The sequence below is a fragment of the Pogona vitticeps genome, chromosome 14, assembly GCF_051106095.1.
Source record: "Pogona vitticeps strain Pit_001003342236 chromosome 14, PviZW2.1, whole genome shotgun sequence".
NCBI lineage: Eukaryota > Metazoa > Chordata > Lepidosauria > Squamata > Agamidae > Pogona > Pogona vitticeps.
Window position 1 is genome coordinate 9,013,774 of NC_135796.1, and position 26,703 is coordinate 9,040,476.

Genomic DNA, 26,703 nt, shown 5'->3' on the forward strand with positions numbered 1-26,703 from the left:
AGACCACCAGGGACAAGAGTGGGAATTTAAAAATGGTGGTTCATCATTGTCCATGGCTTGTGTCACATAACCCCACATGTAGAGCCCAGGCCCAGTCTACAGGAAGGAACCCAAAATAGGTTGCCAAAGGCATCCTCAGAATTGGGTTGACCCTGACTGCCTACCTGCCCTAAAGTAATGGCCACAAACTAAATAGCCTGTAGTATCACATAAACTCCTCACATGTATTGGAGCCTCCACCTTGGGTTGGACAGAGAAACATCATAGGTGGGGGGTAGGTAGACTGATTCATTCTGAAGCCTGGTATAAAAATCTTGAAGCTGACCCAGCAGCATTCCCAGGTTGTTCTTTCTTCCACAGAATTCCCCTTTCATCCATGCCACTCCTCACTCTTTTGTCCCACACCGCTTCTGTTTTCGTGAAGAATATTAGCAGGGTAATAGGGACCAAATATGAAGGTGATAAATTGTCCAGGGCTGCAGAAGGACTATGATCCTAGATTTGTTTGCTGAAATAAGACTGTATTTGTAGAAGGCCAATAAGTTTGTAAATTACTTCTTAGTAGCTAGAAAAGGCTGGGAAAGGTCACCAGAAATCTCTATCAATTTGGAGATTTCCCCTCAAATGACTTTTCAGAACTCCTGTTTGGTACAAAGTGTTCCACATGAAAGAGATACAGAGGAAGAGAATCCTGTTATGAAATGTCTGACAACCTGAGTAAGCACTTTCTTTATCTAAACTAATGCTGTTTTCACTCTTATCCATGGGTACGTTTTATCAGCAGAGGACCCGATGGGCAGCCAAGAAGACCTTACTCGATGACTCTAAAAGTATTATTTTTTTATGAGGATGCAGAGCTAGGAGTGTTGACATCCCTTGCTCAAGGCAGGAATACAGTCAAAGCAGATCTCCCAGGGGATTGTCCAAGTTTTTCTTGAATACCTCCAGTGGTGCAGCACTCACCAACTCCCAAGGTAAATGGTTCCACTATCGTACTGCCCTAAAAGTTAGATGCTCTGGTTGCTGATGCATCATCCTGGAACTATTTTTCAGGTTTTTGTCCTGGGCCTGCCTACCCTTGTGCTGGATGCCTCTCACAGCTGCTTGCTGACACCACCAAAAACTCACTTCCTGTGTTATGGTGACGTGGGCATTAGGGCCAAAAGCCGAGTTCTTCTGCTGCAGTGTTACTTTTAATACTTGTTTATTTTATTATTATTATTATTATTATTTTTAAAAAGGGAATTGCTCTATATCAATGTTATCATCGTCGTTTAGTCATGTCCGACTCTTTGTGACCCCACAGACCAGAGCACACCAGGCCCTCCTGTCTTCCACTGCCTTCTGGAGTTGGGTCAAATTCATGTTGGTCTCTTCGATGACACTGTCCAACCATCTCGTCCTCTGTCGTCCCCTTCTCCTCTTGCCTTCACACTTTCCTAACATCAGTGTCTTTTCCAGGGATTCTTCTCTTCTCATGAGATGGCCAAAGGCTTGGAGCCTCAGTTTCAGGATCTGTCCTTCCAGGGAGCACTCAAGGTTGATTTCCTTCAGAATGGATAGGTTTGTTCTCCTTGCAGTCCAGGGGACTCTCAAGAGCCTCTTCCAGCACCACAATTCAAAGGCATCAATTCTTCGGTGGTCTGCTTTCTTTATGGTCCAGCTCTCACTTCCATACATCACTACAGGAAAAACCATAGCTTTGACTATTCGGACTTTTGTTGGCAAGGTGATGTCTCTGCTTTTTAAGAGCAGAAATATAAGAGCAATGTTATAGACGGAAATAAAAATAGCAGATCAGGCTGCAAGGTTTCCCTGCCGCTTGAACCCTGTGATCCTGGCATACTTGGATTGAGAAACTCCGCAGACTCAATCTATATGGTAAAGGTGATGAAACATGCCAAAATGATTCAGAATAAATTGCACCCACATTTGAATTAAAATGAATAACTCCCTTGTAGAGACTTAAAATATTTTGCTTTCTGGCAACAACAAAAATTGTGTATTGGAAATTTTAAAATCAAGATCTGGATAACTGGAGGCTGGACTTTGGTCCCTGAAGGGAAGGAAAACACTAGTTTGTCAGAATACAGCTCCCCATTCAATCCCTGGGGTCCCGACCAAGAACTAGGGTTCCTCCCTGTTAGAGAAACCCAGGACCTTTCCTAGTCATTGTGGACAGTGAAAAGCCAAAGGGGTCAACACCATGGTTCAGGACAAGGCAGCTTCCCTCTTACATAGAGATTTCAGCCCAAAATTAACACCCCTGGGATATATGCTCCATCCCAGGAGAATCCCAACACCTTGGCCAATCTACACATCCCAGGATTCCACTGTGGAAATTAAAATGGAATCCAAGTGCTGGAACTGTAGCCTGCTTGGACTGTGCCCTTGTTCCATTTCATGCAGGATCAAGCCTGGGTTCGTCTCTTTTATGTTTTTTAAAGAGCAACCCTTCCCTCCATCCCTCAGCTATGCAAATACCTTCCGTGGTCACTGGATTGGCGAGAAGCATCTCTTCCTTTGCAGGGGGAGGAGCAAGGCTACTCCTTGCAAAGCCCATACATTTCCTGGAGAGGACGAATCTTTAGGGCCAGGGAGATCCAATTGAGAAGAGTCAGGGGGTGGCTGCTCATAATTTGATTGCTTTAGAAAGTTCAAGGTTGTCTCCAGAGCTCCTCATGGCCTGGTTGCTCTCTTGCCTGGTGCTTATCAGCTTCTTCTCCAGTAAGTGGGTTGGCGGGAACTCCCTTTCTGCAGACCTGTTTCTCTTCATTTGAACCTTTCTTGTCTGATATGCACAAAATGTGAAGCAAAGTCACCTTCTTTCTTTCTCTCCTTCAAGAGGTCATCTCCCAGGAACCTATGAGTCAGCCTGCCTCCACCTCCGGGTCCCTGGGACAAACGGTTAAACTTCCCTGTACTCCCAGTGGCCGGGTTGCTCACACGGCCTGGCTCCAACAGAGACCTGGAGAACGCCTTCGTTTTGTGCACTGCAGTACGTGCAGCCGAGGAGATGGGATTCCAGATCGTTTCACTGCTTCCCTCTCTGAGAACACAGGCTATTTAACAATCACCAACATTCAGGCTGAGGATGAGGCCGTTTATTATTGTTATACCTGGTTTGCCAGCATCAACTGGTTACACATTGGCAAAGTCTAATGGGGAAGTGAGACAAAAAAACGTTCTCTCTGATCCTCATGAAGTCTTTTTCTGGATGTTTCACTGATCTCAGTAGTTATCTTGCCCTGCCGCCATAGAAGTGAAGACGTTTCCTCCCCCCTTCTTTTCTTCCTCTTTCCTTTCCTTTCTCTTTCTCAAGCCTTAAGTGAGGAAGGGGGGGGAAAGTATCTGCCCATCCAGTCAGATATAATCATTTCCCCTTGTAAGCAATCCCCCATTTCCAAGGAGATTAAGGGGAAGCCGGAGAAGGAGAGATTTCAGAAAATTAGTCAGTCCTTATGAGCTAAGATGAGCCCAATTTCTCAGCCAGGCCCTGCACTAATTTTCCTTCCTCCAGTCCATCCCCTTTGTTAAGTAAAAACAAGAAACACAGACAATCCATGAGTTTACACTCAGGCAAATCTGGGCTCTATATGGTAGCAAATACACATGGCCAATTAGATAGGTTAGTCTGTTCAAGAAACCAATGCATGCAATTCCAAAACATTCCTGCTTTATTAAGACATATAGTTCAGAAAAGAATTCAGATTATAGTAAAGTAATTCAGTCAGTAACATTTCCATATCAAATCAGACAGACCACCCCACAAACTCCAGCTAAGAAAAATAACAGAAGAAAACATACTAAGCTAGAATTATGCATAGGCGTTGTCTTTCTTATGTATCCTGTGACTCCATAGTCCTTCAGGAAAGGTTAGATTCAAGTTGTAATCCAAAAGTCCATGCTGGCAAAAAGCTCCATTCAAGTTATAATCCATTTTGGGAAAAAGCACATGTCTGTCCTTTCTCAGTCAAACTCCATCTTTCCCAACTTCTCCCAACTTCCTTCTTCTTCCCAGGATGCCTCATAAGGAACACCCCCTCCTGGGTCTTGTTGTCCCGCCTAACTTTCTCATGGAAGCTTGAGTTGTTATCATGTTTTGTGGCAGAATTATTATGACTACCAGGAATGTAACTCTCTGGCTCTCCTTAGCAACTAGATAACCAGAGAACGAAGCTTCTCTGAAACAGCATGTAAAATTTTCCTACCACAGACACAGACATTAAATCAAGATGGATGCTATTGGGACAATCTTAGGACTACATATCCCATTCTAATATACATAAAAACACAAATCATCACACCCCTCACCAATTACAATCCCTTTTTTTCATTATTTTGGTCCTTCAAAGTTCGATATATGAAACAAGCAACTTACTTCAAGTTCTATTCTGGATTATTTTCCAAACTCCTTTACTTTCCAGTACTCTCTCCTCAGAGAGAGGAGGAAACACCTGGGGCTCTGATGCCTCATCTCCCTCAGTCAAATTCTGCTGCTTCAGACTGTCACCCCTCCTAGTAGAAGTCCTTTCTCCCTCCCCCACAGTTTTTTTGGGGGGGCATCAAAACTGAATGGTCCTGGTCAATTTCAGAAGCCCTCCTGAAACACAACCAGTCTCACTCCGATAAAGCCCCATCTCCCCTGGGTCAAGGATAGTTATGAAGTGGTACTATTCAGGGCAGTGTTGTCGGTGGCATTTTTCGGTGCCCTTAGAAGTCAGCTGCAGGCAAAGAGGATAGGGCACTAGTGGAAATTCAGAAAGTGGACATACAAGTGGTCAGAAGCAAAGTATGCTCATAAGGCACTCCAAGATGGACCAAAGAGGAAATTGCATTAGGAGAGTGTTCTTTCAAGGATCTATGCCCTCTTCCAGCCATAGAGAACTACTTAGCATGAAGGGCTGAGCATTGCGGATACTTCTTTTGCCATAGCGATGGCCACCCACTTACTAAATACCAGTTTGGGAAAGTGACAGAGCCAGCTCTGCAACATATCAGTTTATAGGGCTGGCACATCAGGACCCACTCATTTCGGAGAGGAGCAGCCTCTACGGTGACTGTGCTTGGCTACGACCCAGAGGGCATCCAAAGGATGGGTCGTTGGTCATCAAATACATTCCAGTTATATATCCGTATGCTGCCACAGGTGTAGGCTGATTGCTGGCTGTTTTTTACATTTGTTTTGCAGGTGCATGGAGCATCAGCAGGCGGAAGCGGATTTTGATCATTGGCCATAGATTCACCTTTTGGGTGGTGCAGTATGCAGAAAGATCAGACTGGGAACGCGACTTAGGTTTGGGGGCTTCAGCTTGCATAGAATGGAAAGGACGGAGAGGGATGAAAGTTTAGTAGTACGGCTTTTAGATGCTCTGTGAGCGTACCTCCAGATGTCACTCACTGCAGCAATACGTATAAACTTGAAAAGAACACTCACCTTCATCTTGGGCCAACAGACACCGGAGCCTTGTAGGAGATCCTTGAGTCCCTCTAGAATCCAGGGGTCCCAAGCAAAGAATAGTCTTAGATCTCATTACCTCTGTTCCTATCTCGAATTCAGAACATTGCCCACTGAAATCCGCTTCCCTAAAAATGTATTGTGAATGAATGTACTGTACTTCGATGGCTATGCTTGATCCCTTTTTATTAGCCTCTTAGGCCTCTTCAGTTGAATCATGGCCAGAATGATATTCCTCGTTTATTCAGATGCCCTATTATCTATCAGTCCATTCAATTAATTAATCCATTGACCATGTTGGGAAGAAGAGGTTAGATAATTACAAGTAATCGTATCACGTACAGAATGCAGCAAAATGAGATATCAGCTTTACAGCGTGATATTCTGTGCTATGAACACCTCCAGGCCTTTTCAGTTTTTATATAATTTTAAAAATCCTTTGTATGTTTGTCTTCATCAGCATGGTGATAATAACAAGAAGTAGACATATATAGGTTCTGGTAGGGCCAGTAAGCAGAGGCTCTATTTGCATGAAGCAGCTGTTCTGTGGCACTGGAGCATTTAAGGAAGGAGGGAAGGGAAGGGTCCTCCAGCTTGTAACCTTTGGGAGACAAAGTCGAGAGAGCTCACCATGGACCAGGCCCTGCTTCTCCTTGTTCTTCTCAGTTACTGCTCAGGTAAGGTCACATGAAATGAATGTTACAGTCTTGCACACCAGTTTGGATTTGATGTATCTGCCATACGTGCATCATGTTTCTGTGGTCTTTGAGGACACGGAGAGTGTATCCATTTCATGTTTTTTAAATTTTCTTTTTCATTTTCCCCCAGGTATCCATTCCCAGGCAACAGTGACCCAGCCTGCCTCAGCTTCTGCATCTCCGGGACAAACAGTGAAACTCTCCTGCACCAGAAGCAGTGGTGGGAGATGGGGCAACTTCGTCTGGCTTCAGCAGAAACCCGGAGAGGCCCCTCGCTTTGTCCACTGTCCTGGTTGCAACAGAAGAGAAGGCATCCCTGATCGATTCACGGCTTCCCAGTCAGAAGGCACTGGTTATTTAACCATCACCAACGTTCAGCCTGAAGACGAAGCAGACTATCTCTGTGTTGCTTGGTATAGTGATACGTATCACGGTGGTACAGTTGAAAGGGGAACTGAGACAAAAACTTTCCTCTGTATAGAAGAGAAACAGAATCACAATAGATGCCGCAGTACCCCTGACCTCCACCATATAATCACCCTTTCTTATTTCTCCTATTTCATCAATGTGTTGTAGATCACAATGACAGCATAAGGGTGAAACAGGTGTCTTAGACCAAACCTTCCTCACTAGAAATGAGCAAAAAGAGCATGGAGGAGAGGATGTGTGATGGAATGAAACAGGAAATTATTTACTGAAGATTTTGTCAATTTCCAAGTACAGTAGTGCCTCGCTAGACTATGATAATCTGTTCCACTGAAATCGCTGTTTAGCGAAATCATTATCTAACGAAAAGCATTTCCCCATTGGAATGCATTGAATCCTGTTTAATGTGTTCCAATGGGGAAGATCATCGTTGTCTAGTGAAGATCGGCCATGGGAAAGCCACTTTGCGAACCGCCAATCAGCTGTTTAAATAGCTGTCCTGTGAAGCTTAGGTCCCGAAAACACCCGTTTTGCGAGCGCGGAGGGAGCTGTCAAAATCGTTGACTAGCGAAAATTAGTTTGCGAAGCAGGGACCAAACATTGTCCAGCGAAATTCCCCCATAGGAATCACTGTTTTGCGAATCGCTATAGTGATCACAAAAAGTCAATGTCTTGTGAAAAAACTGTCTTGCAGGGTAACTGTCTAGCGAGTCACCACTGTATTCAAATGTGGCTCTTTAAAGGTAATTATGTACATTTTGTGCATTCAAAACCTTATTAGCATTCCACTCATCTTCAATCAATGTGATTTGGTTTTATCCATATTTTTATTTGTGAAATGATGGCTATGACTGATTTTAAGAGACAGTGTGATACCTGATTTTCTTTTTTTTTTCCCCTTTTAAATCAAACTTGTATTTGTTAGGATGCAGTCCACAAATGTATTTTTTTTTATGCTCTCTTTTATCCTCAACAATCAAATGATCTTATTCTGAAGTCACACTTGAGCTTAATCCAGATTTACAAACAGCCAAACTCTCCTGCTTCAGGAGTCGAGGGAAATGGAACAAAGATTTTTTTTCTGGTTTTGAGAGAAATCTGGGCTGGACCCAAAGTTTGTGCCCTGTGATGTTTGCAACAACAAGGGGAAAATGATCCCCAACCAGTTCAACTTGTCTGACTCTGGGCACACTGGTTTTTTACCCATCCCTCAGTGCAGTGCAGGTTGAAAACCAAGGAAGGGAAGACAGGGGAACCACTGGTATAGTGGGGGTGGGGTGGGGTGGGTGGGAGGAAGACCACCACCACAGTGATTGAGTCCATAAATCAAAGAAGGCCACCTTAGGAAAAAGGGAAAGGGCGTCACTTCTAATGGTGAGCCGGCATCGAATTTGAAAAATTAATATCAAAACAACTCTCAAAATGCTTGCAAGTGCCTTTCAGGGGTAACTTCAAAAGTTAACTAGAAAAGTTTATTTGTTGCTGGAGTTGAATATATTTGCTCCTCTTTGTTGCATCTTTTTTGAAGTTTGCCTTCCTTACAGCCTTGTCTCCTTTTGTAACTCGTTACGGGCAACTCTATGACTTGTAACTGGTTTCTTCTGAGCTGTGGTTTCCTGTGATGTCTGCTCTTCAGCATTGGGCCTGCAGGGGGAGCTCTTGGCCCACAGAAGAAAACCAGAGGGAGTAAAAAGAAGCCCCAAAACATTAAGTAGGAAAGATGGAGTTGTATCAATTGATCTCATTAGCGATGGGGAAATCCGCATCGGTATGCGGATTCTTCGTTAAACAGTGCACTCATTATGTGAGGCACCACTGTATTGGGAAAATAGAACAGGGGAAAAAAAAGAAAGCATCTTAAAACGACATTAAAATGGCTTGTACCTTAGATGTTACTGACAAAACAGTGTATATTGGGCAAAAATGCAAGCATTCAAGCAGTTGTAAAAAATGCTCATAAAAATATGGGCAGAAATTTGGAAGGGCCAGAAAACAAGACAGTAAAAATGAAGTAATAGATTTTCTGTTCTCCGCATAATGGGCAGTAGAGTTAGTTGCCCACTTCAGCATGACTGAATGCTTAGAGAGCACCAGTTTTCCAGGAGCCGTCAGACGCTACTACTTGAAGGGACTGAAAACCTCATTTGAACAGGCTCCATGAAACTGGCATCTCCTGGCGTGCGTCTTCAAGGGAACAGGCGTGCTTCACTGTGCTATATTTATAAAAGTGATCAAAAGTGGATCTCAACTTTTATCAAAAATTCCATGACAAGAAAACCCTTGTTCTGGTGGTGAAATTGAGAAGAAAATTGGTCTGAATTGCATTGCATCCGAGACAGAATTTCAAGATTCCAATGATAAAGGTAAAAGGTGACTCAGGCACTTCATCTTGGTTTGCTTCCTCCAGACTTCCTCGGATCCTGAAAAGCCACCAGAGTCACCTTTTTATTTCATTTTTTTATTTTTGGTCCTGGACCAGCTGCTCAATGTCTCTTTTCAAAACCTTATTTTAACTCCATCTCTTTTAGCTTTCAAAAGCTAAAAGAGATGGAGGAGCTGAAGTATTGAAAAAGTGAAAATCACGCACTGCCTAGGAGAGCTCAAGAGAATGAGGTTTGCCATTTTGTGTCCAAAAAAAGAGAGAGGTTTTGAAGGAGTACGTGACCCTCAAAATTCTCCGCAGATATAAAGACAGCCCTTGAACCTAGGACATTGTGGGTCTCTGTGATATATTTAGTTGTGATACGGAGATGCAGAATCATGCCTATTTTCTGCACCACACGAGGTCACCTTGAGGAAGTTCTCAAGAAACATAACTGAAGACATGGGATTTCCTGGTCTGAATGTTTGTGGCTCTCAAATGTTTCAGGCAAAGTCATACCTCTCACAGGACCTGTGGGTGCCCTTTTTTAAGTGGTGATGGCAGGAACAGAACCCTCTGAAGGCAGAGCTTTCCCTGTAAGCCTAAGCTGCAGTTCCTCTTCCTCACTGGACTTCCTCGTGTGGTGCTGAGTTCTTCCATCATGACCATCAGCATCAGCTGAATGAGGGTGACGGGTCTTAATACTTCCTTCAAAATAAATCTCCTGTGTGGAACTCAGGGCTGTCCTATTCGTTTTTACCGTGACATCAACTCTTCCTCCAAGAGACAGGCAGGCCGAGGGCGGCCAATGACTGCAAGATAAATTTGCATGAAGGGTGTCCATTTCTCAGTTCTGTGTGTTTTTTAAAAAGGGAGCATGGAAAGCGTCAGGCAAGGTCCGCTTTCCTTCAGAAACCAAGAAATCCTTTCAACTGATCAGGATGGCTTTGGTTCTGCTTTTCTTTGCACTTCTTGGTGTCTCTGCAGGTCAGGAAGCAAAGAGGGAATTTTATGTAAACTTAATAGTCAAAAAAAGAATTTGACTTGAATGTGCATTGATTAACAATTTGCTGGTATTCAGGCTCGGAGTATCAGCGGTATTATTACCCTCTCTCTTCTTTTTTTGCAAAGGTGTCACTTCACAGCCAACAGTGACTCAACCTGCTTCACAGTCTGCATCTCCTGGACGAACAACAACCCTTTCCTGCTCCAAAAGCAGTGGCAGCTGGAATGGGGTTGTTTCCTGGATTCAACAGAAACCTGGGCAACCGCCTCGCTTTGTCCACTGCAATGGCTGCAGCAGCAGAGGAGCAGGGATCCCCGACCGCTTCACTGCCTCTGCTTCAGGGAACTCGGGATCTCTCACCATCACCAACGTTGAGGCTGGAGACGAGGCCGTTTACTACTGCGCTGACTGGTCTAGCAGTGCTAGCGTGTTTCACGGTGATACATCCTGATGGGGAACTGCGACAAAAACCTTCACTCTTAAAAGCTGAAGTGCTTCATTGGTCCTGAACGTGGTGTTCATATTTTTCTTTTCTTTTTTGAAAACAGGGCATAATTCTCAAGTTGTTTAGACTTGTCCTTGGTGAAAAAAAATGACCTTAAATTTTCTGGTTCCATTTATTTCATGGCAAAATAGAGGCTTCTAGGCATGGCAGAAATATTTCTTTTTGTGCAATCATCCATTTGTAGATTCTAATCAAAGTGAGATGAATGATGATGGAAGATAGCAGAACCTCATATCTCGATTCTTGTCCCATGACCCGAAAGCTCTGCTTGGAACTGTAGTAAAAGCGTTCCTTAGAACGGCCCTTACACGGGACAGAGAGGGATCCAGGAATGATCCGTCCCTATCTCCAGCAAAATCGGGTCCTGTAACTTTGCTCTAGGCGACTTCTCACCCTTTCGCCCAAGTCTGTCCCGATTTTAAATAAACAATGTCTAGGAGCTCTGGAAGATCTAATCTTCCTTTCATTAATTTAGGACCCTAATTTGGTAGCGTAATGTGGCCAGATCAAAACAATCCTAGTTCCAAAATATCCAATTTACTACAGTAGCTTAGTCTAAACAAGGAGACAGCTTACAGACAATTTGTCTTTTTATATTTTATTACAAAAGATATCATTTCAACAAGCTCATTTTAACGTCATTCAGTATTTCCAAATTATTTCCAAAATAACCCCCAGCCTTAGCCACCAGTCATTTCCTCTATAAAGTGAAAATAATGAACTGTCTAACTATATCTTAAATAAGCATTCTTACGCAATCTCAAAATAAAGTCCTGTCGGCTGCATATCTCTCGATGTGTCGTCTCTCTCCCTTCCATCTCTTCTCCGTCGCTCTTCGCTTTCTCTCTCTTTGCCCATCTTTCTTAAATTAAGCCGTTGTGTCCTTGTCCGTTGGAGTTTTGATAAGGGTCAACTTGTTCTTCTTTACTTTTTTTTCCTTCTGCTGGAAAAAGAACTGACCTTGTGCAATTTTTTCTTCCTAATTAACACCTGGACATCAGTTAGCTTCTAGTTGTTTCGTTGCTGTTATGAAACAAAATCCATCTCTATTCTACTTCTACAATTTTCATAATCAAATTCATGACAGGAACCTGCATATCTTATCTTTCAGAGGCCAAGCAAATACATTTTTCTTTTCTCAACACTCAACATGGATGTTAAAGGTTTCCTTCTGGCCCCAAAAACATCCATGTCTATCCTTGTTGAGAGTTCTGGCAACTTCCTTAAGTTCCATAAAATTGCACAGCGGAAGGCCAGCTCCTTAAGATTAGAATTGCCTGTAGAAGTCCCCTTCTTTACCCAATTGTTTTTGGTATCCACCCTCACCAAAGCCTAGCACTTTAGAAAATAAGACTCAGGAGGCAAACTTTACCTCCATATCATCCCCTTCTATTTGCCTAATAGATTTTAGCTTGGAAACGGAGATGATCACCGTGCCCTAGAGTCAGACACGACTGGACTAAATGTCAAGGGCAAACTTTACCTTTACTTTATTAGGCAAATAGAATGGGAAGCTATGGAGGTAATGACATATTTTAATTTCTTGGGCTCCATGATCACTGCAGATAGTGACAGCAGCCATAAAATTGAAATATGCCTGCTTCTTGGGAGGAAAGTGATGACAAATCTAGACAGCATCTTAAAAAGCAGAGACATCACCTTGCCGACAAAGGTCTGCATTGTAAAAGCTATGGTTTTTCCAGTGGTGATGTATGGAAGTGAGAGCTGGACCATAAAGAAGGCTGACCACAGAAGAATTGATGCTTTTGAATTGTGTTACTGGAGGAGATCAAACCTATCCATTCTGAAGGAAATCAACCCTGAGTGCTCACTGGAAGGACAGATCCTGAAGCTGAGACTTCAATACTTTTGCCATCTCATGATAAGAAAAATCTCCCTGGAAAAGACTCTGATGTTTCGAAAGTGTGAAGGCAAGAGGAGAAGGGAATGACAGAGGACGAGATGGTTGGACAGTGTCATTAAAGCTACCAACATGAATTTGACCAAACCTTAGGAAGCAGTGGAAGACAGGAGGGCCTGGCGTGCTCATCCATGGGGTCACGACTTACAACTGCTTCCCGGAGTTGGGTTAAATTCATATTGGTCACTTCAATGACATTGTCTGACCATCTCGTCCTCTGTCGTCCCCTTCTCCTCTTGCCTTCACACTTTCCCAACATCAGGGTCTTTTCCAAGGAGTCTTCTCTTCTCATGAGAGGGCCAAAGTACTGGAGCCTCAGCTTCAGGATCTGTCCTTCCAGTGACATTAGTGATAATTAAATGTGCATAATTCCCCAATTGGGAAGCTGGGAATCTATGTGGGATCCCTTCTCCCTTGCTATTATCCTCATGGTGGAGATAGCGAGGGACCTGTCCAGATGTCAATTGATACCAGGAGAAGCTATCCCGGCTGTCGCTGCTGCTTTTGGTGCAGGAGAGTTTCACAGTTTGTCCCAGAGACACAAAGTAGAGGCAGTGTAGGGTCCCCCTTTATTATGTCAATGGCTCATGTTTGCTATGTTAATTGTTCATGCATATTCATGTTGTTGATAGGTGGAGCCTAGAGAAATGTAATAAAGAGGTGGAGTCAGTCAGTAAGGGTCAGTCAGTATGAGTCAGAGAGGAGAGTGAGAGAGTGGAGAAGGGGGATAGAGTGTGGAGTTTGAGGAAGTGATTAGAGTTAGGAGTGTATTATCAAACAGAAGATTGTTGTTAATAATAAATTTACCTATAGAAGATATTCATGAATCGCTATCAATTTCTGTAATCAATAAACAAAAGTTATATTTAAAAGACTTTAAAGTGTGGAACTGAATCTTCATCTTCCTGAGGTAATGGGGATTTAGTGATCACCTGGTGGCAGCAGTGTAAAAGAGGGGATTGTTTGCCTTCGAGTGCTCTGAGTTTTGATGGTCAAGCAAGGGGGCACAAGGGTGAATGCCACAGGCAGGCTGAGTCACGACTGGCTGCGAACTGATCCCTTCGGAAGGCAGAGAGAAACATAACTCATGGTTTTGTATACTTTCTCGGTCCTCAAACAGTACAAAAGCTTTATGGACCTTTAGTAAAGATAAAATGCAAACAGGTATGTCAGTGAAGACTGGAAAATTCATTCTGCATGACTTTTCCTGAGCAGTAACTGGGCCATGGAGGGCTCTCTGAAAGTGTCTGACTTTGTCTTCAAAAGGTTGGGGCCCTTTTCTTCCTTCCTTAAATCCTCCAAGGCCACAGAACAGCTGCTTCATGCAAATTTGTTCTCCCTTCATTGGCCCTGCGAGAACTTAATGTATCTACTGTAATTGTTTTTCTTCTCACCATGCCAATGAAGACGAAGATGCATAAATGTGGTGAAAAATTAATGCTAGGAAACTGCTTTTTATAAAGCTGATCACTTTTATTATTATATTCAGAGTGCTATGATTAGCTGTAATTATCTAACCTCATCTTCCTTCGGGCCTTTTTGGAAAAGCGACATGGCCAGTGGACTAAGTAAACAAATGGACTGACTGATAAAAAGGGTATCTAAAAGCACTGGGAATATTCCTCGCACTGGCCAGAAGACAACTGAAGAAGCATATCTGGCTAATAGACTGAAGAATATTGATCCGTTTGCATTGATGTCAAGTACAATTTTAGTGGAGAGAGTTTCAATTGACAATATTCTGAATTCAAGAGAGCAAGAAGATTGAGGGGCAAAACTGTTTCTTCTTTTAGGCATTGAGAGTCTAGACAGACTCAAGGATATCCTGAAAGACTCGGATGTCCTCTGACCCAAGTTGGAGGACAAAGTACTAAAGTGGTGGGTGAAACCAACATTACAGGGTTGGTTCTGATCCCGATTGAATCTCTCAGGGACTGCTGTGTCTTCTACTGGTGCCCAGCCTGGGGGACCACCCAAAATGAGCTAAAGGGCAATGGAAAGGAGCAGCAACCCTCCTGGTCTGGTCTGGGGCAGCTGGAAGGTTTCATGGATCTTGGAAGACTTCAACCGACTAGGCAAAGGCAGGGCCAACACAAGCACAAGGTCACCCTCCTATTCGTGAAGAGCAACTGGATTCCAAAGAAAAGCTGATTCAGTTTCTGGAGGAAGAAAGATCTCCACCATGATTGGAAACCTCCATTTTGGCATGAAGGAATGGAGCCATGATATTGTGGGACAATTTCTGGCTTACGGCAAGTCTAAACTTCTTGAGAACCTTACCATTTTTTGGGTCAAAAATAGAAGCGTCTCATCAAGAGGAAGCCTAAGGGTTTTTCTTAGTTCCCCATCATAATGTACCACCATGTATCATCTGTAATTTTAATTTTTGCTGTTTCTTTTTTTTCTTTTTTCTTTTTTTGCAAATGTATCAATTCACAGTCAATGGTGACTCAACCTGCCTCACAGTCTGTGTCTCCTGTACCAACAACTACGCTTCCCAGCTCAAAAAGCAGAGGCAGCTAGAATAACGAAGTCCTCTGGCTTCAACAAAAACCTGGGGAGACACCCCCACCCCCGCTGGAAGAGTAGGCAGTGGCAGGATCAGGTTGGGAGGCAGGAAAGGGAGTATGTGGAATCTATGTTGCCAAAGCAAAACAAAGTGCCCAGCAGAAAATAGTTTGTGGGTTTTTTTCTGTTTGTCGTTCAGTTCATGCCCATCTCTACTCGGAAGCATTCTTACTGTACTGTGCTTGAAGAACAGAAGAACAAATTTCATCAAAGTCTTCTCTACATTTCTGTAGGAATCCTTTTTCAACTAGTCTTGTGTTGAATCATTCCACTTCTTCATTTGCACCTTCTTTCAGCTTGAACACCCACTTGCACCTGAGGTCCATCTTGATGGGTGGTAGCTTCGTCAGTGTCCACATCTGGCTCTTGGGCCGTGCTCTTCCTTTCTAGCTTTTCTCCACCTGGCGGCTTCAGCTGTTAGCTCAGTCTTTTCCAGGTTGCTGACTTGTTCATCTGCGACAATTGTTGTGAGGAAGGACCGGTTGGTATCTCTTTGTTAGGTCCTGATGAGTGACTGATGGCTGACTTCGTAACACCACGTGGTGTCTCTGCCAGTCTCCATATCTCCGTCTATGTGCCCTTCTCTTAGTGTACTGCTCTCAGTTTGTGTGTCATGACCTTCCTGATTCCCTGCTGGCTCAGGGTGTGCAGGGACTGGCATAGCTTCATCGAAGAGCAGTCCAGTCTACTGGTCTTCTGTTCCTCTTTTGTCAGCATTCTTATGTTCATCAAAATGAAGCGCACATCCTGCACTGACTTCACTGGTATACGTGCATACATTCTGCAAATGGCAAATATGACGAAGACTCCTTCATTCACATTTTGCTGTTGGCTTCCCACACATCTAGCAATTTGGGAGTCACATTTTTATCTGCAAGTGATGGCTGTAAAACAATTTCTGTCTTCTGTCTTTGAGCAGCCAGACAGTCAAGGTCCCATTCTCACAATTCTTGCCAGTCAAATGCCATAAGACATCATCTGCGTTCCTTGCCTGCAGATTTGGAGAAAGTGGTTTATTGTCAGGTGGGGAATTTTTGCCTGCTTCTTCTTGCTCTTTCCTTGTCCAGATGTCACCCACTTCAGCGATACGTGTAAACTTAAAACGAACCCTCACCTTCATCTTTGGCCAACAGACACATGAGCCTTGTAGGAGATCCTTGAGTCCCTCTAGAATTCAGGGGTCCCAAGCAAAGAATAGTCTTGGATCTCATTACCTCTGTTCCTATCTCGAATTCAGAACATTGCCTACTGAAATCCACTTCCCTAAAACTGCATTGTGAATGAATGTACCTCGATGGCTATTCTTGATCCCTTTTTATTAGCCTCTTAGGTCTCTTCAGTTGAATCGTGGCCAGAATGATGAATATTCCTCATTTATTCAGATGCCCTATTATCAATCAGTCCATTCAATTAATTAATCCATTGACCATGTTGGGAAGAAGGCCTTTTCAGTTTTTATATAATTTTAAAAATCTTCTGTATGTTTGTCTTCATCAGCATGGTGATAATAACAAGAAGTAGACATGCAGTATATCGGTTCTAGCAGGAACAGTAAGCAGAGGCCCTATTTGCATGAAGCAGCTGTTCTGTGGCCCTGGAATATTTAAGGAAGGAGGGAAGGGAAGGGTCCCCCAGCTTGTAACCTTTGGGAGACAAAGTCGAGAGAGCTCACCATGGACCAGGCCCTGCTTCTCTTCGTTCTTCTCAATTACTGCTCAGGTAAGGTCACATGAAATGAACGTTACAGTCTTGCACACCAGTTTGGATTTGATGTATCTGCCATACGTGCATCATGTTTCTGTGGTCTTTGAGGACTTGGAGAGTGTATCCATTTCATGTTTTTTAAATTTTCTTTTTCATTTCCCCCCAGGTATCCATTCCCAGGCAACAGTGACCCAGCCTGCCTCAGCTTCTGCATCTCCGGGACAAACCGTGAAACTCTCCTGCACCAGAAGCAGTGGTGGGAGATGGGGCAACTTCGTCTGGCTTCAGCAGAAACCCGGAGAGGCCCCTCGCTTTGTCCACTGTCCTGGTTGCAACAGAAGAGAAGGCATCCCTGAACGATTCACGGCTTCCCAGTCAGAGGGCACTGGTCATTTAACCATCATCAACGTTCAGCCTGAAGACGAAGCAGACTATCTCTGTGTTGCTTGGTATAGTAATACGTATCACGGTGGTACAGTTGAAAGGGGAACTGAGACAAAAACCTTCCTCTCTAGAGACGAGAAACAGAATCACAATGGATGCCCCAGTACCCCTGACTTCCACCACATAATCACCCTTTCTTATTTCTCCTATTTCATCAATGTGTTGTAGATCACAATGACAGTGTAAGGATGAAACAGGGGTCTTAGACCAAACCTTCCTCACTAGAAATGAGCAAAAAGAGCACCAAGGAGAGGATGTGTGATGGAATGAAACAGGAAATAATTTACTGAAGATTTTGTCCATTTCCAAGTATTCAAATGTGGCTCTTTAAAGGTAATTATGTACATTTTCTCTATTCAAAACCTTATTAGCATTCCATTCATCTTCAGTCAATGTGATTTGGTTTTATCTGTAGTGACAAGGATCTTAGTTTAGAGCCCCATCTTATGGCTATTAAGGGGTACAACGGTGGTGCTTAGCCTAACCAAACATTGTTCTGTGATTCTCTCTCTGCGCATGTGTGGAATTTCTGGAATGTGTAGAACACGATGTTTCATTGGCTATCTCTTATCTTGTATGTAAATGATGATTCTTAATAAAAGGACATGCCTCTGGGGAGGAGGAGGAACACATGGTTAACAGGCCTCATTGTTAACAGGCAGACATCCTCCTCACCGGTGATATGCTTCATAACTAAAGACTGCCTGTTGTATTCTATCAGAGATCTCTCCCTGGTATTTAATTCAACCATTGGCTAAGGCTGGTCCTCAGTTAATGGTTCCCTGGGAATTATTAATTATTTTCCAATACGTGGCGCCCCGTGCGAGGCTAGATGCATGGGAGAAGCTGCGCAAGGCACCAGCACGACAATTCACACTTGCCTCGCCCGGCAAGGGCCCCAAGACGCGTCAATCATCCGCAAGGATCCCTCGGTAAGTGGAATTTGCAAAACAGGAGCCATCAATCTTCAGTTACGACCACAGAACGACGGTGTTTGTGTTCTGCTCTACCACCTCACTCTGCCATAGAGTCTCAGCGCGCTAAATTATCCTTTTAAAGGATCCCATAGGGTGAGTAGGAATTGGTCTAAATAAGCTACACATCATGGCCCCATCGGTGCAACATAACCTCCTTTTCGATCCAGAATTCGAGGCTAATCTGCTCAAAAAGCTTCCTCTAATCCTGCCTCCCCTACCTCCAGCCTCTTTGGCTTCCCTGCTGCATTCTGACCAGCCTGAGGACACCTCCTGGAAAACCCAGGCATTGCCTCCCAGTTCTGCCGTTCATCAGGCAGCTGAGAACAAGACTTTTAACAGTCCTTTAATGGATACTACGATTGATACTGCTTTGCAACCTGACTGTATGATTTATTCTCCTGTCCTTGAGAGCACAGCACGAGCAGCGGTTTCTCATACTTCTGAACTGCTCCCATATCAAAGCGTCTGCGAACTGCAACTCAGTTTCAAAGACAAAGAGACAGAGGCTCTCCCAGAATTCTCATCTGCCCAATGCCTGGCCCCTAGTGACTGGAGCAGGGGTCTCCTTCCTCCAGCAGAAGGACTCACTTGCCTTCACGAATGGCAGGATTTAGCATCTAAACAAGGCTTCACGGCAGCAGCTTTAACTCAAACAGCAGAAGTAGCTGTAAAAGCTTTGAAACAGACATTCCATTCAGCAAAACTGCCTGCCTGCATGCCTCCGTCCCTGGCAAGCCTGGAAACAGATCGGCCGAGATCACATTTCATCTCGTGGAGGTGGGATTTAGGGCGGCCCCCAGGCCGAGAGAAAATACTAGGATGACAACCTAGGAGGTCTGCAAGGTTTGATGTCACGGGCTGGTATACAAAAGAAGCTTTACAGGCATGCCATGTGTCTTCAGAGAAGTTGGGAGGGAGTGGACGTGAACCAGCTTCTTAAAGTTTTTTCCCCATCACCTTCCAATCTGGAGAAAGCATTGTTTACTCTCACACCACTTGTAAGGGATCCAAATGATAGCTCAGCATGATGGCAGTTTCCTGAATATTTAGTCCAGATGCTGCCTCTGTGTTATCAGCAATTCCAAGCGTTCTGCCAAGAGAATGCCATTTGTCTCAGCAAATGGGAGGACAGCTCCTGCAGAATGTTATTGTGCAGCCTCAGAGAAAATCAACAGACTACACCTTATAAAAAACTTGAGCTTAAATTTCTGCAAACTCCACTTATCTCCAGTTAACATCATCCCTATTACTTCATCAATGAAGGCTTCTTACAACAAATTTTCTCAACAAATTTTCATCTGCAAGCTGTGGTTCACAAGCTATTTTGGTTTACTTCATGGCTGCTAAATGCAGTTCTACATTCCTGATGGTTGTTAAACTGTCAGAATAATTAATTGCTTTTTTTTTACTGCAGGGTGATGCTGATAAGAGCGCTTGCCTCTGTTAGCCAGATCTTACAGGGCAGAGCTTCGGCTTTAATACTCAGAATTAGCTGAAGTTTATCCTTTGGGTTTTTTATAATGTTGAATTTATTTTTGTTGTAGATGGAGAGATTTTTAGTTCACTGTGTCTGTCTTTTAAATATGTCACAAGCTTTCCTTGAAAACTTTGAACACTTTGTTTGTTTATGCCTGAGACAGAGAAGCAAATTATTCCCTTGAGCGACATACACAAGATAAGGGACATGGTTTCACTTTAGCACATGAGGAGAGAAAATCTAAAAGCATTTTCCCTATTTCTTACAGTAATAAGAAGCAAAATAACTTAACAACTTTTAACTTCCATGGCTCCTAAAGTTTTCTGCCTGAAGCAGCTGCGTCAGTGTGTCTCATGTTAGGGCCAATTCAACGTATGCTAATGATTGTTTCAGATTGCTGTCAACAACCATGACTGCATGGGTGTAAGTTTGCTCTGAGTTTATGACTGTTCAAGTCTGCATGACTGTGTTATGGTCATTGCTCCATGATGCTGCCTGGACATTTTTACAGGTTTTTTTTTTTATTATGAGACCAGTCACTCATCAACAGTTAATCTGAATTTAGAAAATAAGGGCACTAGCAAGCACCTTTTTAATTTAGTCAGTTCCACTGTTCACACCTACTAGATCATGTTATTTCCTGTAGTTTTAGGTCACATTAAAGTTTTGTTTTGCAGCAATGGATTGTTTTTAGGAAGAGCTTTGCCCAAGAGCCAGGCAGATGCCTGCAAGCATCTATATTTTTTTACTCCTTATCCCACACAATAAAAATAAACACTGTACAGAATAAATGACAAAACAGCTATAGGATATGACTGACAGATTATAGTTTTTAAAGTTGTTTTTAAACTTGATGTTATTTTGCCAGATGTGTGTGTGTGTGTTCAGTTGAGAATCACATTGCATAGGATTTCTTTTACTTCCACAGGGCAATTGTGGAAAGAGCACATTTAATTTTTGATTCTCTTTTGCAGAAGCAAATCTCAAGCAGGGGAGTTTCTGTGGCAAATGTTTCTATGCAACAGTGAGCAATATGTTTTCTTTTCCTGTATTGTTAATTGTAATTTTAGTTATCCAATATTGTGTTTTCTTTAATCTACGCTGTGATATGGCTGTCATTGGACTGTGCCATGTAATTTTCTTAGCCCTCAGCAGTTACCAGGCTGAATATCATATCCTCCATGAAAATGATGTTTATGACTTGCTGATTGCGCAACGATGGATTTTGCCGCCACTCGATGACTGAACGACGTGGATCCCTAGACACAGAACTTTCTGACGTGTATAACTAGTAATGGATGGTTTCAAATACAAAAAACACAATAAAACAGAGGAAAATGTTGGTAAATGGTTCTGCTGATGGGACAGAACATAGAGCTTATTAGCTAATTATGGTATTTTCTATGTCTATGTATCTTTTTATATTTAGGTACAATAGGGGTGTATAAGTTAAGCCCAGTAGAAATTTTGTAGGATGAAGAAATGCTGTAGTGATAATATGTAATGCTTAGAAGCTGTTTACGCATCACACTCATGGTTTGTGTGATCAAGTTCAATCTGTGCTCACGTGTTTCTAATAGATCCAAATTTCTGGTTCTTTTTTGATCTATAGGCTATCAATTTTCATCCAGGTCATGCTTAAGGGTTTTAAGGATGGAATAATAGTGGGCACCCAAATGTTATTACAGGTGTGCTCATACTAGGGTCATATCAAGGTATTTCTGTACAAGAACAGGCATAGCATTTAGGGTCTGACTTGTTGCCTGGAAAAACAGTTAATGCTACTGCATGAATTATGCTAGATCTGCAGAGTGAAATACTGAAGACTAGTTAAAGTAGCTTTCAGTTAGAGCATCACTATTCGCTTGCACATACTCATACAGGCGTTTGTACTGTAATAGATACTCAAAGTATTATTTTGCTTCTGTAATTTGCAGCATTCTATTTAGCATAAATTAGCTGATTTGCTTGATGCCATTATTATTACTAATATTAACACTTCCCTATGGGATGGCTTTGCATACTACTAACATATGGTATTATTTTACTGATAATCTGTATTGTCTTATATACCATTTTATATGATGTATTCCTTAATTGATTAATGTTTTCACTGTGTTATCAAAAATTGTAAAATCACTGTCTTTTCTGTTAAGCAACTGTATCAACCTAATATCTTGTGTTACTTTCTAGAGTAGATGAATGACTAGATTCATTCCCCTCCGTCACTGAAGAGGTTTTATGGAACCAGGAGTTATCAGAGTCTTATTGGCAGCATTTTACTTGGCCAAAATATAATAAAAATGGAGGGAATGTAGTGACAAGGATCTTAGTTTAGAGCCCCATCTTATGGCTATTAAGGGGTACAACGGTGGTGCTTAGCCTAACCAAACATTGTTCTGTGATTCTCTCTCTGCGCATGTGTGGAATTTCTGGAATGTGTAGAACACGATGTTTCATTGGCTATCTCTTATCTTGTATGTAAATGATGATTCTTAATAAAAGGACATGCCTCTGGGGAGGAGGAGGAACACATGGTTAACAGGCCTCATTGTTAACAGGCAGACATCCTCCTCACCGGTGATATGCTTCATAACTAAAGACTGCCTGTTGTATTCTATCAGAGATCTCTCCCTGGTATTTAATTCAACCATTGGCTAAGGCTGGTCCTCAGTTAATGGTTCCCTGGGAATTATTAATTATTTTCCAATATTTATCCATATTTTTGTTTGTGAAATGATGGCTATGACTGATTTTAAGAGACAGTGTAATACTTGATTTTCTGTTTACTTTTCAATCAAACTTAAACTTGTCAGGATGTAGTCCACAAATGTAATTTTTTTGATGCTCTCGTTTATTCTCAACAATCAAAATGATCTTATTCTGAAGTCTCTCTTGATCTTAATCCAGATTTACAAACAGTCAAACTCTCCTACTCCAGGAGTTGAGAGAAATGGAACAAAGATTTTGTCTGGTTTTGAGAGAAATCTGGGCTGGACCCCCAGTTTGTGCCCTGTGACGTTTGCAACAACAAGGGGCAAATGATCCCCGACCAGTTCACCCCGTCTGACTCTGGGCACAGGGGAACCACTGGCATAGTTGGGGTGGGGAGGGTGGGAGGAAGACCAACACCACAATGAATAAGTGAATAAATCAAAGAAGGCCACCTTAGGAAAAAGGGAAAGGGCATCACTTCTAATGGTGAGCCGGCATCGAATTTGAAAAATTAATATCAAAACAACTCTAAAAATGCTTGCAAATGCCTTTCAGGAGGAGTAACTTCAAAACTTAACTAGAAAGTTTTATTTGTTGCTGGAGTTGAATATATTTGCTCCTCCTTGTTGCATCTTTTTTGAAGTTTGCCTTATTTACAGCCTTGTCTCCTTTTGTAACTCGTTACGGGCAACTCTATGACTTGTAACTGGTTTCTTCTGAGCTGTGGTTTCCTGTGATGTCTGCTCTTCAGCATTGGGCCTGCAGGAGGTGCTCTTGGTCCACAGAAGGAAATCAGAGGGAGCCGGGGAGCAAAAAGAAGCCCCAAACCCTTGAGTAGGAAAGATGGAATTGTATCAATTGATCTCCCTCATGAAGAGTCCCAGCCCAGGGAAGCGCAGGCAGTGGGCCTTTTGATGGAGCCCTAGGTGGTCTTACTGAACCCACCTCCCTCCCACCTCCCTCCTCTCATGTCTCTAAGATGGTGCACTCCTGGTTCTCCTCCTTGTTTCAGGAGAGAGAAGGAGGAAGGTGCGCTTCCTCTCTCCTCGTCCCTTTGCAAAACACCTGGAAAAACCAGAGCGACGAAGAATGTTCTGAGGAAAGGGTTATTGTCACCATTAGGTCTAGTTTCCTGAAAAGGGTGGAGGGGGAGGTTCTGCAGGGATAGGGACACCTGACCGTTGGAGTACCTGCTTAGCGTGCAATCGCCAAGGCACCAGGATCCGTCCCAAGCACACCCACAAATAAGACGTGGCAAGGAACCCAGCTCTGAACTCCTGGAGAGTCACAGCCAGTTTTTGAGAGGAGACCCGATTCTGGCCCCTTCCTTGTCCCTCTCTGTGTGGAAAAACAGGCTGACAAAGGAACAAGTCCAAACCGGAAAGGGATATTGAAAAAGAAATGTCTTCCACTCCCTCTGGAAGAGCAGTGTGTGTGATCTTGCCCATCACGGGTCCCATTACCTTTTTGCTATTATGGGCTGCCCAGTCATTTCTCATGTAAGCCTTTTGCAGACTGCATCTCAGGAAGCTAACCTGGCCTCAGGAATGTTCTTGGAATTTCAGGAGTCCAATAAAAGTATATAATTTTCTGAACTAGACACAAGCTGGGGGAAGATGTATTGTCGTCAAATGTTTGCTGTCTGTTGTTTGCTTGATTTTTTTTTAGTGGTCTAATATTTTATTGATTTATTTTATTTATTCAATGTATACCCGGCCCATCTAGACCAAAGTCTACTCTGGGCAGCTAACAATAATGGATAAAAGTAAAAACAATATAATAAAACAAAGATAACTGTAACAATATAATTCAACATGGCAAAAGTAATTCGGTGATGACTGGAGGAAAAGCCTGCCTAAATAGCCAAATCTTAAGTTTGCTCTTAAAAACACATTAAAGGTATCGTCATCCACTTGAAATGTTCCTATCGTTCAGGTGCATTTGCATCAGCCGGACCTGGAAGGGTTTCCTCAAGCGCTTGGGCAAATTCCTCCACTTTTCTTTGATCGCAAATCTTGCTGATGTCAATACTTAGTCTTCCTTCCTTTTTCATGTGATACAATCTCTTTGTTCGCAGTTTTACTCTACTACACACCAGGGAGTGATCAGTATCACAATCAGCACTCTGGTAACTGTGTGTGATCATAATACTAGGAAGGCTGGAACGTCTAGTGAGGATAAAATCGAGCTGATGCCAATGCTTGGATCTTGGATGTCTCCAAGAAACTCTGTGTTGACGCTTCATATTAAAGAATGTGTTGCTGACACAAAGACCACAATAACAGCAAAACTCCAGCAAGCGTTGGCCATTTTCGTTCATCTTCCCAATGCCAAAACAGCCTAGACAGGTGGGCCAAGAGTTGTGATCAGCACCAACTCTAGCATTAAAGTCTCTGAGAATGAACAGTGCCTCTCTTTGATTGACTTTTTTGATAGTAGCTGCCAGATTGTCATAGAATTTATCTTTCACTTCTGGAGTGGATGACAGTGTTGGTGCATATGCACTAATGAGGGTTACTGGTCCTGCTGATGAGTGGAGCTGCAGAGACAGGATTCTTTCACTCCCCACAGTAGGTGGAACAATGCATATCACAAAGGCTGAGAGGCTGTTTTTCCTCATTTACAACCAGGCTCGTACACAGTGAATCCTGATAAGAGTGCAAGGTCGAGGAGGCCCAGTGCAAAGACCCAACAAATTACTGTCTAATTGGAATGGAAATAACACACCAACTCCATGAGAATTGGAGGTGGAGTGAGCAGTTACGCCTCTTTCAGTTAATTGGTTTACAGCCATGAAGGAGGAGGTCCGAGGAATGTAGAAAAATGGGCGATGGGTTATGTCTGAGAGAACCGTTTTCCTAAGAGAGGTTCATGATGGATTGAATAGTACAGAATGTAGCATCCTAAGAAAGAAGGAGATGGGGCTAGCCCACCTTAGCTCAGCTTTTTAGCGATTACTATTTTAATGAGAGGTAGTTGCTTTATTTAACTATTGTAACTCTTTGAACATGTCTTTATACTATGCTTAAGCAAACAAACTGTTTCTATGAAACTATATTTCTTAAGAAAAAATAATTATAAAAATCCTAATTGAGGACTCGTCTCTTGGACCAGCAAGGTTTGGCTAAATCCAGAAGGGTGGAAAAGGTCATTGATTAGCTACCATGGAGAAGTCCTATTTAAATCAACTGCTTTGAGTTCTAAGGAATCACAAAGCCCATGCTGAAGTACTTGAAAAGTACTGAGTAAAGTGTTCTTTACATGCTTGTTCAAGGCACATATGCTGTGCACTGCTGAGGCTTGAGGACTTACCTCAGTATAAAGTGGTAGATTTGTGGCCTGCGGAACTCCCTACCCAAGTGCCATATTCTCCTTAGGGAGACTTGAGCATCACAGCTGAAAATTCTAACTCAGTGAAGGGGTTTTGAATTGAGAGTGTCTGTCGCCCTGTCAGACCAATTCTCTGAGGTAAAACTTTGTGGCAAATTGGTAGGAGATGGCTGGAAAGCTGAGGTAAATGAAACCATTGGTGTATTGACTTCCTGAGGTAAAGACTTGGAGTAAAGTAAAGAGTCCTTGATAAAACTTATTCCATCAGAACAATTCTCTGGGGTAAAAATTTGAGGTAAATTGCTTGGATAATCTCTGGAAAGCTGAGGGAAACGAAACCATTGGTGTATTGACTTCGTGAGGTAAAGATCTGGAGTAAAGTAAGGAATCACTGATGACACTTGTCATTTTCCATGGCAGAAAATCTCAATTTCCACTATAGGGCTCCTGATCTACAGACTCCCTATGAGAGATTTACAGGTCTGGTTCTCTTACCAAAGTTCATTCAGGAATTTTCTCTTCCAATGCCACTGTCACAAAAGTCCTAAGAGATGCAAAATGCTCTGTGACTAGAGGAGAATCCATGGGTCACCCTTCTTCCCTCCTCACGGGTCTTCTTCCAGAAATTCCCAGATCATTTTGGTCCAGAGAGTGTGTTGTTGATAAGTGCCATGTTCTCCTGTCTTTATTTCCTTGCCAACCTGATAACCTTAATTTATACTTGAACATACAGTATTTTTGTTTCTGTTCAGCGTAAAACCAGAGGCCCTTTTTCCTTACAAATAACGGATCCCTTTTAATCCAATGTGTTCATTGGCTGTCCTGGAAGGTCACATCTCCTCAGAGGAAGAGAGGCATGTTCAGAAAAGAGGATGAGCTTGCATACATTTGCATGCCTGGCCCTCTTTCGATTGTGTGGGGATTTAAAGAGGTTTGTGGCAGGAATGGAGTCCAACCAGTTCGGTGCTAAGTTGCTTCTCTGAAGTCAAAGGAGAACTCGCCATGGCACGGCCTCTGTATTTCCTAGCACTGCTCAGTTACTGCTCAGGTAAGGACGTAGGAGGCGTTGTAATCATAACATTCACTTTTCAGAAGTCTATTTGGTGAGAGAG

At 42.8% G+C, this 26,703-nt stretch overlaps 1 protein-coding gene and 3 long non-coding RNA genes across 4 annotated transcripts in view; all 4 read left to right on the forward strand.

Annotated features, from left to right (window-relative positions):
* LOC140702678 (Ig lambda-1 chain V regions MOPC 104E/RPC20/J558/S104) overlaps nt 1-26,703 on the forward strand; it is a 255,235-nt gene that overhangs the window by 107,430 nt on the left and 121,102 nt on the right. The window lies entirely within an intron of this gene.
* Nucleotides 438-7,773, forward strand: LOC144584770 (uncharacterized). The gene is made up of 3 exons (XR_013539197.1): nt 438-2,727; nt 2,846-6,135; nt 6,287-7,773. It is a non-coding gene; the product is annotated as an uncharacterized LOC144584770 (long non-coding RNA).
* On the forward strand, nt 16,547-17,199 carry LOC144584769 (uncharacterized). The gene is made up of 2 exons (XR_013539196.1): nt 16,547-16,663; nt 16,815-17,199. It is a non-coding gene; the product is annotated as an uncharacterized LOC144584769 (long non-coding RNA).
* Nucleotides 26,544-26,703, forward strand: part of LOC140702718 (uncharacterized) — a 39,237-nt gene continuing 39,077 nt past the window's right edge. The window contains exon 1 of the long non-coding RNA XR_013539191.1: nt 26,544-26,639. This is a non-coding gene — a long non-coding RNA (uncharacterized LOC140702718). The remainder of the gene's footprint in view (nt 26,640-26,703) is intronic.